Here is a 19,947-nt window from a genome sequence, read left to right on the forward strand (position 1 = left end):
AAGCACCGCCGCCTGACTTTTCAGGTGGGTGATCTTGTCCTGAAGCGCAACCACGTTCTTAGCGATGCGAGCAAGGGGTTCTCAGCCTCGCTCGCTCCTAAGTGGCTTGGTCCGTACCGAGTGGTCAGAGTCTGGTCGCCACTCGCGTACCTGCTGGAGGATCCCCTTACGGGGAAAACCAGCCGTGCCCACATCGCAGACCTGAAGGCCTACGCGTCACGGTCTGACGAGCTTGCGCCGGTACCCATTGGTATCAAAGGCAAGCGCAAAGGCACAACTGGTGCTTCGGAACGCAAGCGTACGGAGCACCGGTACAATCTGAGGCGACGATCACCGGTGTGATTGATGCCGGACGGCGGACTTTTCCGCAACCGAAGGCACGCAGCCTCAGCTAGCTGGCGAGCTTTCTCGTCAGGCCCTACCCAGGCAAAGCGTGGTGTGTTATTTTTTTGTTGTTGTTTTTGCAGCATGCTCAGTTCCAGCCTTGTGTGTTTATCAGTTTATTTATTTGTTTGCTTACGTCAGTTTCTAGCCACTTTCGTTTCCTGCTTGTACGTCTGTTTTCGTTCTAACGTACCGAGATTGTACATAGGCAACATGCGTCAGCATTGGCGTTCAGTTTTTTTTTACCAGACTTGTACATAGGCAAACTTCAGCCCGCTCGTGCTTGCTCTTATCTTCTAGAAGCAATAGATTGGGTGTCGTTTGTACAGCGCTCCTTTTCTCATTTCCGGCCCGACTGTGGGTGGTTGGCTCGTTAAGGAGCCGTGTGTCGCGGTGTGAGTTTTGTGCGGCCCGTATGGAGGGGAAGTTGGCGGGGCGTTTGGGGCGATGGGGGGCGGAAAGTGCACCCTTTGACCCTCGCCGCGGCGCCTCTGGACGCTTCTGATGAGGGAATCGTTGTCGCCGACCAGCGTCCGCGCACGTGCCGGTGTATGCGTGTTTGTGGCTGTGGCTGTGGCTGTGTGCGCGCGTAACCGTGAGCCAAGGCGACGCCTGTGAGTTGTGCCGTGTGCTTCTGCGTGAGCGCGAGGATGAGAAGGACCCCTCGCTGTGGCCAAGGTTACACATCAGGACCCCGCCGAACGTCCTCGCCCGTTTCAGCCGGCGTGAAGGGGGGGTGTACTAACTGTCTTGTGCCCGAACGTGATGTCGTGTCCAAGGGCGCGAGGTCAGTGCCCTGCCGCTGCCCCTTCGTCATCAACGGAAAGAAGACCGCCATCAGTCGTCGGCCCTCCCAACCCGTTCAACTTGAAGTCTGCGAGCGGTGAGTCGCCGACAGGCCCACTGGGCCGCGCCATCGAACTTTGAGGCTGGCATCCACCTGTTACACAGCTGTACAGTGGTATTCACATCTCCTTGTGTACCGTGTATATAATCTGCAGGCTGCTTTGATTTACTGAAGAGTATGCCAGTGTTTGTTTGTTTGCCTTGTTTTCCTTTGTTTGTGTTGTTTTTTTTCTTACGTTGTTGTGGCTGGAACTGAAGTGTATCTAGTTTTTTTGTGTATTCATTTCTTTATTTTGGAACTGAAGTGTAGCTTATTTTTTTTGTGTATTGATTTCTTTATTTTGGCCGCGTGCTTTGCCGATGGGTAGGAGGGCATTTAAGGAGAGGGGGATGTTGGAATCCTGGCTTTCCGCCGTCGCCTTTGTGCGGCTAGCCGGCCTCCCGCGTTGTTTCTCCTCTTTCCCTTGCTCCCGCCTCAGGCGGTGGAGAGGCGGCTGGGTGACTAATCACTGTCATTTAGCCACAGCTCCGCCCCGGCTCCCCAAGGGCCTTTGCCATTGGCGCCTTTTGGCGGGAATTTGGGACCCGCTTTGGGCGGCCGCGCACCCCGCGACCGTCCGAGCGGGGCCCAGAGAGAGAGATCCCTCCGAGACAGCGTAAGGTGCGTACGTTACTGTTTTGTCCGTGCCGGCCTTTGCCGTTCGGATCAGTGCTTACTCGAGCTCGCCCGCACGTGTCCTCTGACCTGCGGCGGCTCGAACCTGTCCAGCGGGGTCCAGCGACCTCCGACAGGCGTACCTTGCGTTGATTGCCCACTCTCTCTCGCAACCGGCCCAACGGTCGACACGAGAGAGAGATCACAGCACGGCCGCGGGGACATTCTCCTGCAGCGGCGTGCTAGCGGCGCGCATTACTCGAGTCGCTTCGTGCGCGCAGCGGAGCCTTGCTCCTCGCGCGCCCCCGGGACGGGGTGACTATTGAGTGTTTGTGTACCTGCTGAAGGACGACGTGAATAAACGTCTCCTTTGTGAACTTGGAGGCCTATTTCTTTGCGGCAAATCGCTCTCCTCCCAGCGGAGGTTGAGTGCGCTGCAACGGTGTCCCAGTGTGTGTGTGGTGACGGCTGATCGGGGCCCTTGGCTCGCGCGAAGCTCGAACCCGCGGTGGGTGGTGGCCTGTGTCCATGTAGAAACCCACAAGGTGGAGCCGGCAATGTATACAGATGTTCTCGTATTACAATAGGATACCGGCAACTAGCCTGCATGTGCGACAGTAGCCTGAGGCGCATGTCAGCAAGCGTGCCGGCTCCAAATCCCTACGTAGCCAAAGAGGAGCGGTTTTAAGTAGGCTTGGTTGTGGTCACGCGGCTCCTGTTGCTCGAAGATTGGTGCGTCGCAGACAATGGAATCAGTGTCCGAGTGAAGCTTGGAAACGTTGATAACCGGTGATCCGCTACCTTCGAACCGTGCGCGGCCGATGAAAAAGGCTCGATGAGTATGAGTTCAATAATGGCTGCGTTTGGGCGAGTTGGTTAGACATGTTAAACCTGGAAAGCGCATAAAAAACAACGGACAACAGAAAGAGACAGACACACAAGCGCTCGTGTGTCTGTCTCTTTCTGTTGTCCGTTGTTTTTTATGCGCTTTCCAGGTTTAACATGAGTATGAGTTTATTTCAAACAAGCATGTTTACATACAATGAGGCAAGAGGACGCCGCCTGTCCGGTCGGGTCGAGATTCCGAGCGTGAAAAAGACCTGCATGTGCAACAGTAGCGTGAGGCGCATGTCGGCAAGCGGGCCGGCTCCAAATCCCCGAGATATAGAAGCACGAGGCCCCGTGAAATCATTGAGGCAGTCAACATACTGTCGTTCAAGGACAAGTGCATAAGCAAGCCTCTTTCAGAAAGACAGCCTGCCTATGGAACGCGATATTCGAGGCACTAGCCGTGCAGCCGTCTCACCATGTTTCGCATATTCATCACTTTTGTGCACTTCTATCAGTAAGGAACTGCGTGGGTTTTTGCTTCCTTGTGCAATTCTTTTCGTATCCTGAGTCATTGTCTTATCAAAATGGTCTTGCTCTGCTTGTGCGCCACAGTCCCTGACAGGAAACTGTATACATACGTTGCTCTAGTTCCTTCCCAGATAAAGTTGAAAATTCAGCGCCCCTGTCCGTTGCCGTTTCACGCTCGTTCTTCTGAGATCATGAGAGGGAAGGATGTGCCCTCACTCCGCGCGCCATCCGTGCACCTCTCGCTGTACGCTACGCGGCGGTCTTTCTCACCCTAAAGGCGGCGTGTGTACATGCGAGAGAGGCAAGGAGGCCCCACGAATGAACTCAGTCTTGTTTCGAATTCGCTGCTCTCGGTCTGGTTCTTGACCCAAGAGTGGTGACCCACCATGAGCATGCACAGCGACGTGCCTACCACGGCGGCTGTCGAAGTAAAGCTGCCTCCATTTTGGCCCACGGTCCCCGGATTCGGGCTTGTCCAGGTGGACCGGCGCATCACAGCTGACCACCGCGTCGCGAGCAGTCTGCCACTAGCAACGGCGAGCGAGGCCCGCCACCTGTTGCTCGTCCCGCCTGCGGAGAACGCCTGCAAGACTTTGGAGCATACGCTCATTCGGCGTCTTACATCGTCCGAACGGTTAAGTCTGAGCGACACGGACCTCGGTGACCGAACACCAACAGAACAGCACATGCAACATCTCGCGGGAGGAGCCACAACGAGCCTGGACAGCACGCTTCTGCGACAGATATTCGTCTCCCCAACAACGTCCGAGTGACGCTCTCTGCGGTGGCTGAAAAAGACCTCGCCATCGCCGGCACGACCATGGCGGCTGCACTTCCGTGGATGGCAACCATGGAGACCACCTCCCCTCAAAACCAACTGCTCCAACTCCGCTAACAGATCGCACGCCTCGTCGACACAGTGACAGGCTTGGAAACAAGCACCGCTAGCACTTCGAAGCGACGTTCCGTACAGCCGCAGCAGCCGCGGCCGCGCTGGTATCACCGGAAACATAAAGGCGCCAAGCGCAAATGTATTGCACCCTGCGACTATCCGAGAAACGCAACAGGCCAGCTCTGAGGGCGTCCAGCGCTGCAAACTTGACGGAAAGTGCCCTTCAGTGTTGTTCCTTACCGGTCATGGTTGTGGCGTCCGCTTCGCTGTCGACATAGGCGCAACGGTCAGCGCGTTCTCCCAGAGTCTTCAGCTGACCGCCAGCGTCCGAGCTTATCCCCATTGCAAGCAGTCAACAATACAACGACTGCCACTTCCAGACATCGCTTGCTGTCCCCCTACCTAGACTTGAGAAGAACATTTCGCAGGATACTTATTCTTGCGCATGTGAAGATTGCTATTCTTCGGGCTGATTTCCTCCGTCATTTTGGCCATTCGGTAGACGCGCAAAACCGATGGCTTCAGGATCCGTTATCGAATGCAAGGCATCCTTCAATGAGCCCAGCTTGGTCGGACCTCCTGGAGCACCACGTTTCGTGGCCATACTGAACAAGTTTGCAGAACTCATGCACCAAACACTGGCAGACACTGCAGTCCAGCATAATGTACGCCTCCACATCACTACAACCGGTTCTACTGTCCCAGATCGACCATGTCGCCCAGAAAAGCTCCGCTTGGCCCGTCGGTCGTTTGATCACCTGTTGGAGCTCGGCATCATCTGCCCGTCGTCAGGCCCTTGGAGATCTCCGCTCGACATGGTCTAAAAGCCAACATCTGATGACTGGCACCCGTCTGGAGGTTACCGCGCGCTAATTAAAGCAACTGTCCCTGACCGTTACCCTGTGCCGAACATAATGACCAACTTCAACGGTGCCACAGACTTCTCTAAAGTGGACCTCGAGAGGCACCAGGGGACATCCTAAAAACCGCCATTACAACACCTTTTGGCATGTTCTAATTTCTTCGAATGCGTTTGGACTTAGAAACTCAGAGCAGACTTTCATTCATTATTACAGCGCAAAAACGGCACAGAACAAGAAGGGGACACAACGGTCAGGGCAGACCTTTCAGTGGTTCATAGACGATTTCTTGCGTGGTCTAGACTTCTGCCACATCTACCTAGACGACCTTCTCATTTGAACATGAACAACACCTGCGCAGCGTTTCCCGATGCCGCTCTGCACCCGGCATCGTAGTCAATGCAGCCAAATGGCAGCTTGGTGACCGGAATTCGCCGCCATCTGGAAAAAGTCAGAGCTGTGCGGGATTTTCCGCAATGCAGCACAAACCGGCAACTCCGAGAAATGGTAAACTTCTGCTCCCGTTTCGTGATTCAGTGCGCTCCGATTTTGCACCCTCTATACAGGTCGCTAGCAACAGCGGACAGCACGGTGGAGAGCGTCACTTGGACCGACGAAGAATGCGACGCTTTTGATCGGGGCAAAAAGGCTTTGGCAAATGCTGCTACGCCCGCATATCTGCAGCTGCAGTGTAGCATGGTCGACGCTTCGGGCGCAGCCACCGGCGCAGTGCTGCAGCACCTGAGCAATGAAGCCTGGCGCCCTCCCTCTTTCTTCTAAGCTTGTTCTTGGCGCATGATAGCCTTAGCTTTTTATGCGCCAATAAACCCAACACAACACAACACACTCTTTCTTCTAAGAGAGCTGGCCGCTCGAGAACAGTTTTACAGCACCTTCGGCCGAGAACTGCTTGCCATCTATGCCGTCATTCGCCGCTTTCAGCACTATTTGAAAGGCGTGTATTTATTTCGGCTTAAGGACCACAAACCTCTGACTTGAGTGCCCCGACGTTAAATGCCTTACGTATCCAACTTTACGACAGACGTAAGACATGTGAGCGGGGTTCTCAGAGGGAACCGATTTAACTCAACTCGTTGCAGCTGATCAAATCTGAGTGGCACCTGAGTTAAATGAGCTGAGCGTGACTAAGTAGAGCAATTAGCGGGTATTAAACGGGATGTCATAGAGTTTAGTGAGGTTAGGAGGACAGATGAGGCGTGCACAGTACTGAACGGTGGGCACGTACTGTGCTATCGTGGATTAGCGGACAGACGAAACTATAGGTGTGGGATTCCTCATCAATCAGGATATAGCTGGCAACATAGAGGAGTTTTATAGCAATGACAGGGTGGCAGCTATCGTAATTAGGCTTGATAAGAGGTACAAGCTGAAGGTGGTGTAGGCCTACGCGCCTGCATCAAGCCATGATGATCAGATCGTGAAAGCTTCTCTGAAGGCATTGAATCAGCAATGACCAAAGTAGAATCACAATACACTGTACTGATGGGCGACTTCAATGCGAAGGTAGGCAAGGTGCAGGCTGGAGAGCAGGCTGTAGGTGACTATGGCATAGGTTCTGGGAATATCAGGGGAGGATTATTAGCAGAGTTCACAGATAGGAATAATTTACGAATCATGAACACCTTCTTCTGCAAACCAGCAAACAGGAAGCGGACGTGGAAGAGCCCAAATGGTGAGAATGAAAATTAAATAGACCTCATACTGTGCGCTCATCCTAGCATCGTTAAGAATGTGGAGGTCTTCGGAAAAGTGCGTTGTTGCGACCACAGAATGGTAAGGTCTCGTATTATTTATTTATTTATTTATTTTCACAATACTGCAGACCCTCATTTCGGTCAAGGCAGGGATTGCACAAAAACACATTCACACAACACTGTAGCACATATACAATCTAAAATAGCTGTCAAAGTGCATTGTTAAAATCAACAGCCGATATGACTTGTAGAGGCGGGGTTTAGATTTGAAGAGGGAACGGAGGAAACTAGTGAAGCGGAAGTCCGTTAAACGGTACGAGGGAAAGTAAAAGAAATTCAGGATTTTGTTGCAGAACAGAACCCCTGGCACTCTGTAGCGTCAGACGTGTTCGCTTACTTGCGTGGAGAGATTTACACGCTTTGTTGCAGCTGTGCCCATAGCAGACATCACTGCTGAAACAATCGCCTGCACGTTTCTGTACCACTGGGTGGCTCATTTCGGCGCACCGTCGACAGCAGCGACTCACCGAGGCAGGCAGCTGGAAACCGCAGTTTTCGCCAGCTTTACGCGGCTGATCGGCACTCCTCACATCAGAGCGACTGCCTGTCACCCTCAGGGCCACGGCATGGTGGAACACCGCCAGCTGAAAGCAGCTCTGGCTACGACCGAGCGGCACAGCTGGACGGAAGCGCTGTCGTTCGCTCGGTCGACTTCCAGCGAATGGCTTCCACCGGAGATACGCCCGTCGCTGACATTGTCCGCACCCTCGTGCAGCCAGTCTGGTGTGAACGTGCTCTCATGTGCGACTTGACGCTGTGCCGACGGGCTGGTGCTCCACCGCACGGGTTGACGTCGTCTCTACTGACCAAGCCGGCCCATGCTGGCCGCGTTCCGCAGGCGACCCGACCACCCGCACGCTGCGGGCGCACTGTGCCAGTGCCCACGATGCCTCCCTCCATCCGCTGTCTTTCACAACGCGTAGGCGGCGAGAGAGGAAAAAGAGGCCACAGGGGACGAATAAACGCCGTCTTTGTTCGCAGCTCTCGGTGCGGTTCCTGGCCCGCGCTTGCATTCCACCATCTCCGTGTCGGTGCGGCCCTTGTCTTCGCCTGACAAGCACAGTGTCACTTTATGTCACACTACGCATAACAGGGGGTTGTACCATCGTGGCGCCTTTGACTTTGACCTTGGCCCGGGCCACCCCCGACAGTTCATTTCGTCCGATTTAAGCCCAAATTTATGTCCAACCATTTCTGGCGTGTCTGACACGACGGCGACCTCCAAATTTGGCCCGGGCCATTTACAAAATTGGACGTGAGGGATTTGAGAATGCTTTCGAGTTTCTCCAAGGTTTCTCCAAGTTAGAACCCTAGGCGTACCAACTCTACCAAAGGTACACCTCATGCCCACCATGGTGGTTTGCTGTCCTTTAACCGTAGTTAGTTTCGCAAAGGTGGCACTACTGTCGGGTCACGTAAAGTGATTTCAACGTATACACACGCCGCGTAGCCGCGTTTGCATGTAAAAAGATTTCATCGTTTTATTGGGGCTTAACGTCCAAAAGCGACTAAGGCTATGAGGGACGCCGTAGTGAAGTGCTCCGGGAATTTCGACCACCTGGGGTTCTTTAACGTGCACTGACATCGCACAGTACACGGGCCTCTGGAATTTCGCCTCCAAAGAAGTTCGACCGCCGCGGCCGGGATCTAACCCGCGTCTTTTGGGTCAGCAGCCGAGCGCCGTAACCACTGAGCCACCGCGGCGGGTGCATGGAAAAGAGTCGGGACCGTCTGCCTAGCCAGCAATCGCTCGACCTTTGGGTATGACCCCAATGGTTACACTCAATGCACCTTCAAATGCAAAAATATAAAAGGGTTATACCCAACGCGGCACGTCGGCTTCACCCGCTTAGCGTCTTACCTCGGAAAACAAGTTATCTTTCGTTGCATCTCATTCTCGAAGTCTCTTTCACAAACAAGACCAGCTCTGTGCAGTCACTGAATCTAGCCTAATACTAGGCACAGAAACTTGGCTCTCCTCTGGCTGTAAATTAATGCACTTTGTTTTTCAGAAAACTTCTTTACATTTAGGAAAGACAGGTCATTGTCAAGAGGAGGCGGTGTGTTGATTGCAGTCAAAAAGAACCTTCGCGCGTCCATTTTTTATTTGTGTCCAACCTTAGAAATTTTTGTGAATAGGACTGCGGCTCTCTGGTTCAGTTTCTTGCTGTGTCGATGTCTGTTACCGTCCGCCAGACTCAGTTGGTGACTTTGCAGGGAATCTATATAATTCACTAATTTTTGTGGACAACAAATGTCGCAACTCTCCCATTATTTGGGCCTGTGATTTCAATTACCGTGTAATTGACTGGCAGGCACGCAGACCAACCAGCAACGGAAGGAAGCACGGGTGCCAAGAGTTCATAAAAAATTCAGGGGGCACTTTTTTTGGCCTAAAGTACGGTGAGGCAGAAGCCTTAAGAGAGGTGTTGCTGCTTGTGTCACTGATGTGTGGTTAGCATGTTAAGCTTCACCTCTACGAGTGGAACGCGACAGCGTCTTGCAACGCTGCCAGGGAGTCCACAGAACGCGAATACATGAAATTTTACCCCTGCAAGCCTGGTATCGTCTCCAGGAACCTCAGCGGCACCCGTCTACACCACGTTTGTAAAGGTGGGGCCAATATTTGACCACTGTTCGGGCATTTGGAGCTTTCGTCACGCCGGGGTGGTGCTAACCCTAACGGCCCCGGGGCCTGCAATGGCCCACGCCAGGGATCCCTCGGCTCCGGCGGCTCCAAATCAAGTCACCGGATACGACCCGCAGTCCTTGCGGATCGTAACAATGGATACCAATCAATCCGAGGATACGGCTCAAGACGAGGATCCTCTACCAACCGAGGACGATTACGTTCAAGATATGGTCCGCGTCTGGCGCAGAAAGAAGAACGCGGCACCGGCAACGAGGGACGCTGGTGCTAGTGCCGCCCAGCAACAGGCGCCGGCTAGCTCTGCGCATACGCAGGGCGGGAGTGCGCTGATCGCAGCCTCGAAGCGCTCCAAGAACTCCGGTGGCGGCCGCAGAACACACCGCGCATCGAAAAAGACGACATCGTCATGGTGCTGAAACCGCGAAACACGATCGACCTCAAGGTGACTTTTGGTCCTGGACAAGCCGGCGCTGCAATCCGCAGCATCCTCGGGGACGACGCAAACGCGGGACTTGCGGTTTGGCCCGTCTAGGACCAGAACGTGCTAGTATGTGCACTGAAATCAGTTGACGCCGCGGAGAAGCTACTCCGGGATATTGTGCTGCCGGTAGGGGAACGCTAGCTACCGTTCCGGGGACACCCCAAACTCTCCGGTGCGTTCTGTCGCGGGGTCGTGACTGTTTCGCCAGACGAAACGTCTGAAAGCGTTAAACGAAAACTCAGTGCGGAACCAAATGTGGTGTCTGTGCGCAAGCTGGGGGGAACCCTGGTTGAAGTGATCACATTCGCGGGGACCAAGGTGCCATGGACGGTGTTGTACAGCTACGAACGGCTCCCTATTCGCCTGTACAAGAAGACAGTACCTGGATGCCACCGCTGTGGCACAGTGGGCCATCGGGCCGATGCGTGCCCGCGACCGCAACCGGGGCGCTGCAAACGCTGCGGTGTGCAGGTTCCTGGTGCCACTCCTGACGGCCCGGCGGAGCATGACTGTGTTCCGAGCTGCCTCATCTGCGGAGGCGGCCACCCAACCGGAGTTCCTGGCTGTGCCGGGCGGTTCCGGAAAGCCATCAAACTGAGCTCCCCATCCGGATTCAAGCCGAAGACCAAGACGTGGCCCAAGCAGGCTCCTCCGCCCAAGGCCAAGAAAGCGCCAGCCCCTAAGGAACCCAAGGCCCAAACCGGGCCATCGAAACCCGTCAAGTTCGGGACCAAGGTGGAGGCCCCGGTCCTCAGCGCCAGGGACTTCCCGCCCTTGGCACCCGTCCAACTACAGGTGAGCAGTTGGAGTAGGGCAGTCTCCGGACCCCCTACCCGTCGCTCCCCTATCGAAATCGCGCTACAGCAGCAGGTAGAGGAACTAAGGCGCCAGAACCAAATTCTAGCGCGCAAAATTCAAGAATTAGAGGCCGAACAGGTCGGGTCATCCGAACCAATGCAGGAAGCTGAGCCAGATGACGAGGATGACGGATCATCCGTAACAACTTGCCTCACTAGCGTCTCGCGGCAGACCGGGGACACGGTAGTTGGATCAGTTTGCACTGCTGGTCGCGTCGGCGGCCTCGAGGCACTGCAGCGCCAAACCGAGCAACTGGAGGAGCAAGTGGCGGCCCTCCCGAATCAAATCATGTCAGCAGTCCGTGAGTCCTTCCAGCCCATGTTCAAGGCGGTTTTAACGCAAGGACTTCCCGACCTTACGGCCCAGGTCACTGATTCCGTCCTTAAAATCGTGCAGCCCTGCGTCAGCACCTAGATTAAGAACTCCGCTAGCTGTGAATCTCCTTGACCTCAAACGTAAGACAGCCTCCCGCCAGGCAGCGGAGGAACACGGTTCAGGCTCGGCAACCGGTGAGTCGGTTCGGCCCCTCTCTGGGGTTGCGCCGGTTCCCGGCCAGAGCTAGCCCACTCGCCCGTAAGTAAATACAACAGGATGGCTAGGAGATCTAACAGGAATGCTAAAAACCTTGAAAAGTTCCAGATGATCCAATGAAACTGCAGGGGTTTCAGAGCTTGGAAAAAGCTGTCAAACCTCTAGCTCTACCTGCAGTCCCTAGGTGACATGCCGGCGCTCATTGCCCTTCAGGAGCCCGGCATAGAAGCTGAATTCTCGGGATACAGCACCTTTCAGGGGGGCGCCTCTACGTGCATCCTTGTGAATAAGGCTTACACCGTGGTTCAGGTCGACTTAGACTTGAGCACCGAGCAAGAATATACAATGGTCCGGGTACTGCCTCTCAGACGCCGCGACCCGTCAATACATATCCTCAACATATACTGCCCTCCGCATAAGCCGCGTAACTTTCAATGAAATCTTCCTTCGCGCGATCAAAATGGCAGCCAAAGAGCCTCTAGTGATCGTTGGAGACTTCAGTGCTCCCAGCCTTCACAGGGGCTACCACTTCGAAAAGGCAAGAGGAAGTAAGCTGGCGGAGCTCATCTCCACCCTCAACCTCACGTTGCTCACGGACCCGGCGTATCCCACCCGAGTGGGGAATTCGGTAAACCGCGACACGTGTCCTGACCTTTCTCGCGTTAAAAATGCTAGAGCGGCTGCCTGTGAGAACTTGGGAGATTCTTTAGGCAGCGATCACTTCCTTCTCCGAATTACACTCGTGGCAAAGGCAGCGCGCAAAAAATGGGGTCAGGCCAAGCTGACCGATAAGCACAAATTCCGAGATCACACTATCTCTCACGTACTATTTTCCGGCGGCTACGCGGAGTGGGCTAACCACATATACAACATTCAGAAACAACACGTCACAACACTACAAACCACCGGAGAGATCCCCGCAGTGGACACCCACCTCCTGCATTTGTAGGAGGCGTGCCGGAGCTTAACTGAACGGTGGAAAAAGCATAAAACTAATCGGAAACTACGCGCCCGCATAGCCAAACTCACAGAGCAGGCTGCAGCGTATGCTGCGGAACTCTCAGATTCAAATTGGATAGCACGCTGCGACGCCGCAGTTCATCAGATGAGCTCGAAGGGGACGTGGCGTCTCTTTCGCAGTCTAATCGACCCCTCCCAAACGAGAGGGGAGACGCAAAAGCAGCTCCGGCGGGCTCTGCAAGGGTGTCAAGGACGACGGCCCAACTTGCGGACACCCTGTGCGACAGATATCTCTGTCGTACGGAGGACCCGACTGGGCCTGAGTACACGTACTCTGGCAGGCCTAATGAAACACTCGATGCCCCTTTTGAGTTGCACGACCTTAAGGCGGCCTTAGCAAAAATGCGCCGGGGTACGGCTCCGGGACGGGACCACATAACAGTGAACCTGTTGGTGAACCTACCGGACTCAGCCTACCTCCATTTATTAGAATACATCACTCAGATCTGGGGCGGGCGTCCACTCCTTCCAGAGTGGAAAACGTCACTTGTGACGTTTATCCCTAAAACAAGTAAGTTCATGAATACAGATAACCTGAGGCCCATATCACTGACCTCATGTGCGGGCAAGCTTATGGAGACGATGGTTCGGGATCGCCTCTCTCCATACCTGGAGAGCAAGGGCTTCTTTGCAGTCACCATGTTCGGGTTTCGTCCCCCACATTTCTGCACAGGATGTCCTTCTCCAGCTGCACAGGGATGTAATACGACCCACAACTATGCAACACAATGACAAAGCTATTCTCGCCCTTGATCTGAAAGGGGCTTTCGACAACGTTAAATACGGAAGCATCCTGGTCAACTTGAGTTCTACCGATTGTGGGGCTAGGGCCTACGCGTATTTAAGAGATTTCTTGACTAATCGCCAGGCCTTTCTTCGGATTGAGGGAGAGGAATACGGCCACTTACATGATGGGAACACGGGGTACCCCTCACGGAGCGGTGCTGTCACCGCTCCTGTTCAACATAGCTATGCTCCTCCCAAGCCAACTGGCCCGGGTGGACGGCATTCCACACGCGCTATATGCAGACGATATTAAACTTTGGACTACTCAGGGGAGGCTTGGGGACATGGAGGACCGCCTTCAGCAGGCCGCTTCCATAATCGATGCGTATCCTATTGACTGTGGGCTCGAATATGCTCCAGCGAAATCAGAGCTTCTGCATGTAAGAGCGAACCCAAAGGATAGGACAGCAATACACATCTCTCTGTCAGGAGGTGCTATTAGAGAGGTGGAGGGCCGTTTCATTCACCACAGACTCTGAACGGACTCCACGATTGTGAAACTCAAGAGAGTAGGCGAACAGGTAGGGCGCATGATCCGCCGCGTTTCCAACAAGCGAGGCAGGGACGCGTTTCGGCTCGTTTCGGACGCGTCTCGGACGCGTTTCGTCTATTCCTTCGTGACTAGCCGGATCCTCTACGCCGTGCCATATCTCTGCAGTACTAAGCAAGACGATGCGCGAATAGACGCCATCATCCGCAAGGCAACTAAGCGAGCCCTGGATCTCCCGGTGGCTGCCTTTAATGCCAAACTCAAGGCGTTGGGGGTGCTGAACTCCTACCAACTAGCCCGGAACCTTGCTCTTCTTGCTCTTCCTACCAGGAGCTGCGGGAGGCCCACCTCTTGAACCAATACACGCGGCTCATGCAGACGGCCCCTGGGCGCCGCCTGCTAAACCGCTTACACACCCAACACGACTGCACTCCAGAGGAGGCGGAGCGTATCCCAGTACTGTGGCGCCATAAGCTCTGGGTCTCCCCGCTCCCCCGTAACATGGGCACCGACATGCACGAAAACAGACGACAAGCGCGGGCTCGGGCTCTTGAGAGACAACACGGCTCCCGACCCGGTGTATATTGTGTAGACGTAGCAGGGCCATCGCCCACGGGATTTTACACGCCCGCTGTCGTTCACCAGGAAATGCACGGTGATGGGCTCTCCTTTCGAGCACCGAATTCAGTGCGAGCCGAGGAAGTAGCGATAGCGCTTGCTGCCGCCCACGCCATTCGAGAATCATCATCACGGACTCCCGAAAAGCATGTGATTCATTACTTGGCAGGGGAGATCTCCCCCCTAGGTGCTTGCATTCTAAGACGGACTGCCACTGATCCAACACCGAAAAGAATCATTTGGGCTCCTGGCCACCAGGGCTTACGAGGTAACGAGGGCTCCGCATCCCAGCTATTCAGGCTCGGAGACTAACCAGCCGCTGCTGCGATTCAGGGAAATAATAACGCATTATAGCGACAACCACAGCCTTTTCCCGGCCCCTGCAAAGGGGCTGAGTAAGACGGAGGAGCGAACTTTAAGGCGCCTGCAGACAGGTACTCTACTATGTCCTGCAATCATGAAACATTACGATCCTAACACGGAAGGGCGATGCCCGCACTGTGGGGAGAACTGTGATATCTTCCACATGGTGTGGGCATGTACTCAAAATCCCTACCTCCCCCCTTCGCCTACCCCTTCCAGAGAGGAATGGGAGACTGCCCTCCTCAACTGCTCCTCGCTTGAGTCCCAATGGGCTCTGGTGAAACGGGCGTGAGACGGGGCCTCGTCATGCGGTGTCCCAGACTAGGGACGCTGACCATGTAGCGGGGCCACTCTGTGGCTCCCAAACTCTTTCAACAAATAAAAGTTTTCACCACCTCCACAGAAAGCCATCGCCCGTTCGGCTTTACGCCTTGCTCTTCGGTAAATTAGCGTTTGAGGAAAGGAAATGTATATGTCTCGTATATCTCGGTGGGCACCTGAACCTCGCCGTAAGGGAAGGGAGGAAGATGGGAGTGAATTAAGACACGGTATTTATTAGATGCGCCTTTGTTCTTGGCGGAGTGGTTAGCGTGCTCGTCTCGCACTCCGGGGACCCTGGTTCGATTCCCCAACTCGACCAATTTCCTACTCGTTTTTATTTATTCAGCTGCTTAAAACATAGTGACTGGCTAGTTGGTTCTGCATACTGGAAAATTGCAGCGCAGCAGTAACAAGGACGAGACGAGAAGGTCGCAAACACAAGCGCTGTGTTTGCGTCCTTCTCGTCTCGTCCTTGTTACTGCTGCGCTGCAATTTTCCATTATTCATCTGGTCTGACTAGAAATGTTAATTAGGCTAGTTGGTTAATTAACTAAACTAGGTCCCACTTAATTGGAGCATCACTATACCATCCCTTTAATTGCTTGCATGGTTTCTAGCCTAAGTACAATTGGCCCCGTTTGAAAATCGCGCACTGTGACGTCACGACTATTTCGACCAATTGAAACGCGTGACATTTCTGTCAACAACTCCTGCTTACAACGATGAGGCATTAAAGGCTTCCGCCTTAATATACTGATTACTGTTCCAACGCGTGGCAACTCCCTACTAGATTTTGTGCTCACAATGGAGCCAGGTGCCATTCCTGTTCGTGTCCTAGATTGCCTCACTGATCACAGTGTGTTGCACTGTGAATTTTCTTCGAAAGCAGAGAAACTGAAACCGACAAAGAAAAAATTACATTTTACTTGAAACGAGCGCACGTGGATGCACTACTCAGTGATCTGACATCATTTTCATCGCAGTTTCTACGATCATTTCCTTACCGCCGCACAAATGAAAACTGGTGTACCATCAAAGCAAAGATTACTCATACTTCGGAGCAATAGCGCAAAGAGGACAAGGGACCAAGAACGAGTGGACACACGAGTTGTGTGTCTACTCGTTCTTGGTCCCTTGTCCTGTTTGCGCTATTGCTCCGAAGTATGAACCAACAAGCCCGAATTTCAACGTTGTTGAAGCTTACTCAGCTGAAGCACAAGCACGTTACAAAACTTTCAGTCACTGCATCTACTCGGGACTCATGGTTCATTTCCCAGTGAAACGTTGCATTAACAAAAAAAAAAAGCCTCTCCTCGAAAGCAAAGCTTACTGACTCTGATGTTGATTGGCAGTGCTAAAAAAGGCAGTCCCAAGAATGTAAACTTTAAATTCACGCAGCAAAATCCAAGTTTTACGGTGATGATGTATCTGGCCTGTTAGTGACTGCTGAGCAAAAATATCCGGAAAGTGATTAATCCGAATTATTCCTCCAACGTGATACAAATTAATAAAGACGACAGAGTGCTGTCGGCATCAGAAACAGCAGCTGAATTTAATTCATATTTTGGGTCTGTATTTGCGAACGAAACTCCACTGCCACCCGATTTAACATGTGACTCCTGAGCTCTGTTGTGGATGACATTACCTCCGGAGGAATTGCATCTGCCATCGATCGTCTCGCTCTTAACTCGGCGCCAGCGCCTGACGGTACTTGTCCAAAATTATTCAAATGACAAAACCCGTCATATGTAATATTTTAACCGCCTTATTTTAGCAACCTATTTATACAGCGCAAGCACCCGATGAGTGGAAATTAGCTAAAATAGTTCCAATTTTTAAAGCCGGTAATTCCTCTCAGCTTTCTGACTACAGGCCCGTATCACTCGCAAGCATACCTTGCAAGCTCCTCGAACATACTTTATCATCAGCAGTTATGAAGTACTTAGCGCGACAAAATTACCTTCTTGTTAACCAGCATGGTTTCCACAGTGGTAGGTCTTGTTTGGTTTTGGTTTTATGGGGTTTAACGTCCCAAAGCGACTCAGGCTATGAGAGACGCCGTAGTGAAGGGCTCCGGAAATTTCGACCACCTGGGATTCTTTAACGTGCACTGACATCGCACAGGTCTTGTGAAACATAATTATTTGAACTGATAACTGACAATCTTTTAGCAGCCCACGCTTCCTTGCCAGTTGATGCCATATTCATTCATTTTTCAAAAGCTTTTCGTATTGAACGTTTAATATTGAAGCTTACCAGCCCTAATATCAAGAGTAACGTTGTTCAGTGGACTGAACATTTCCTAACCGGTCGTTAGCAGTCTGTTTCTATATATTGTTACGGGGATGTTACGGCGGTAAGTCTATATTGGCGGCTGCTCTGAGATGGCCAGCACTCAGCTCAGACTCCGAGGGCCCAGCTACCCACTGTCAACGTCGTCGTCGTTCAGCGCACCGCCACTTCTTCGTTCACGATTCGTCTACTTATTTAGTAACCAGTTCATCGGTAACAATATGACGTCAGTTCCTGTCTGGCTCATGTTAAATCTGGTCTCCTGAAGGGTACAGTGCTTGGGGCTATACTTTTTCTCATATACATCAATGACTTTAGTAATAACTTTACCTCCACTAAAAGATTATTTGCAAACGATTGTGTCATTTACACGCAGATACATGGACCTTCGGACATTGCTACCTTACAGTCAGACCTCAATGAACTTTCCAAGTTGTGCGAACGCTCGAAGATGGAAATAAACGTTGCTAAGAGAAAGTCTATTAGATTTACCACTATATCTAATGCAGTTGTCAAGGAGTACCCTATAAACAGTCGAACTATTGAAACGGCAAGCATTCACAATTACTTAGGTGTCCACATATCAAGCAACCTCACATGGCAACATCACATTGACACAGTGACTGTTAGAACGGGCGGTGGTAGCCGCACGGGGCTTTACCCCTTTACCTTGGGACCAGTGGGCGCCCTACCTCCCTGCCCGACGACCTCGGTGGATGCCCTGTCCGGAAAAGGGTCGGGACGGTCGTGGTGGGGACGGGGTTAGTGTGTGTTGTGTTGTTGACTTGCCGTGGTCGGTGATGTAGTGTGCCGCCTTTTCTCCTCCATGCAGAAAAAGACTGTGTGGTGGCGCGTGATCAATAACGCTGATCGGATCACTCCGTTACAGTCACCAGTGAGGCATTTCGCTCACTCGGGTTCATTAAACGCAATCTACATCACTCTAACGCATCTGCAAGACTTCTGGCCAGTGGCGTTCCTAAAAGGGGGGGGGGGGGGGGCGGTCGCCCCCTCATTTCCCCTTTGCACATTCTCCCGGACATCTGTTTTCGGGCTCTCATTGGGCGAGATGTGATTTTTGACGAAGAAATGGAAAGCTTTTTCGTCTGTGATGCGTCAAAAAGTCCCCTACTTAGTACGTTCACCGTGTTAGCCGCTGCCTTATTTCACACCATTCTACCTTCTACAGGTTGGTAGTTGTTCGAGAACAATTCGTAGCGATTGTCGAGGTATCGTGCTCCAGCCGTGCCCCCACCGTTGTCTTTCCACGCCGTCCGCGCGGCGACCACGGCGACACAAAGCCACTTCCCAGAACTGAGTAATGAAGGCCGCTAATCCCACTGGTGAAATGTCCGGGTTTGACCTTCGTGGACATGCCGTGGCGGGATATCTCAGCCGCCGGCTTCTTTCCCCTGGTATCGAAATGAATATTGCTCGCGCAAACATTAGCATTCAATGAATGAGTTATGGTATAACATCGATATCGTCCGCCATTTATTTTTCAACAACAAAGCGGTCAATATTTCTGTGTAAATAAAATAAATGAAAAATCATTGTTTCTATTTTTTTTCTTTTCTGGCATACGGAAGTCTCCCTGCCCCCCCCCCCCCTCCCGTCCCCCCCCCCCCTATAACCACTATCTGGGACCGCCACTGCTTCTGGCATACAAAACACTTGTACGTCCTAAAATAGAATATGCTTCACTGATCTCGAATCCCATCAGGCGTATTTAATCAATGAAGTAGAATCTCTTCAAAATAAAGCTGCCCGGTTCATCACAGCAAATTATGCACGCACATCTAGTATTACGGAAATAAAAAAGATCGATAAATTTGCGCTCTTTTGAAAAAAGAAGACTGTGTTCTCTTTCGTCATGTTTCCATCGGTATTATCACGCACCGTCGTCGTTCTCCGCCGGTCACATCACGCCTGCTCGTCGCATTTTTCCCGGTCCTCTTGCACCCCGGTCCTCTTGCACGCGAGGCGGATGCTCTACCTCTACGCCATCGCTGCAGGCGCTGCAGGCGCCATCGCTGCAGGTTGCACGCCATCGCTGAGGCCATTAGGATATATTTATTTAGTTGAAATACTGCCAGTCTCTGGTTGAGACCTTAGCAGGTGGGCATTACATGTATAATACAGGGTAAATGATAAACATTTCAAAAAGCGGCTGTGCAAAGGACAACAATAATCTAGACAATTCATAGCTCAGAAAAACTGATAAGAAGTTTGACAGATTTCCACAAGCAATCCAAAGAAAAAAGCGTGCTAGTTCAGAAACATAAACATAATATAAACATGGGCATAACACATCGTATACTCCTTGAAGTTGAAAAAAAGCTTTCGAACCACAACTGTAGTTTTAAAACGCGCCTTCTAGTTCAGAACAAAAATTTTGAAAATGAATCAGCGTTAGTTATAGATGCGTCTAGACGGTTCCATTCTCTTGTTGCTAGTGGGAAGAAAGGATCTTTGAAAGTGTTACTGTGATAAGGACACTCGGTTAGCGTATACGCGTGCTGGTTTCTTAATGCACGTTTTTGTGACAGTGAAATGTACTTTGATGAATCGATCTTAGAAGTGTTGTTAAGAAGCTGATAAAGGAATTTTAGTCGCGCGCGCTTTGCCCTAGTTGATAGTGTTTCGAGCCCGGAGATTACAACTAGTTGTGTTCGTGAGTCAGTTTTTTTGTACTTGTTGTGAATAAATCTCACTGCTTTACGTTGAATTTTTCGAGTCGTGAAATATTGGTTACAGACTGAGCAA

At 52.2% G+C, this 19,947-nt stretch overlaps 1 protein-coding gene and 1 pseudogene across 5 annotated transcripts in view; both read left to right on the plus strand.

The window, feature by feature from the left end:
• shf (WNT inhibitory factor 1) overlaps nt 1-19,947 on the plus strand; it is a 412,546-nt gene that overhangs the window by 216,625 nt on the left and 175,974 nt on the right. The gene's annotated exons all lie outside the window — the stretch shown is intronic.
• Nucleotides 8,641-11,322, plus strand: LOC149337850 (uncharacterized; annotated as a pseudogene).

The sequence above is a fragment of the Amblyomma mixtum genome, chromosome 7, assembly GCF_055824585.1.
Source record: "Amblyomma mixtum isolate Tamu chromosome 7, ASM5582458v1, whole genome shotgun sequence".
NCBI classification, from domain to species: Eukaryota; Metazoa; Arthropoda; class Arachnida; order Ixodida; family Ixodidae; genus Amblyomma; species Amblyomma mixtum.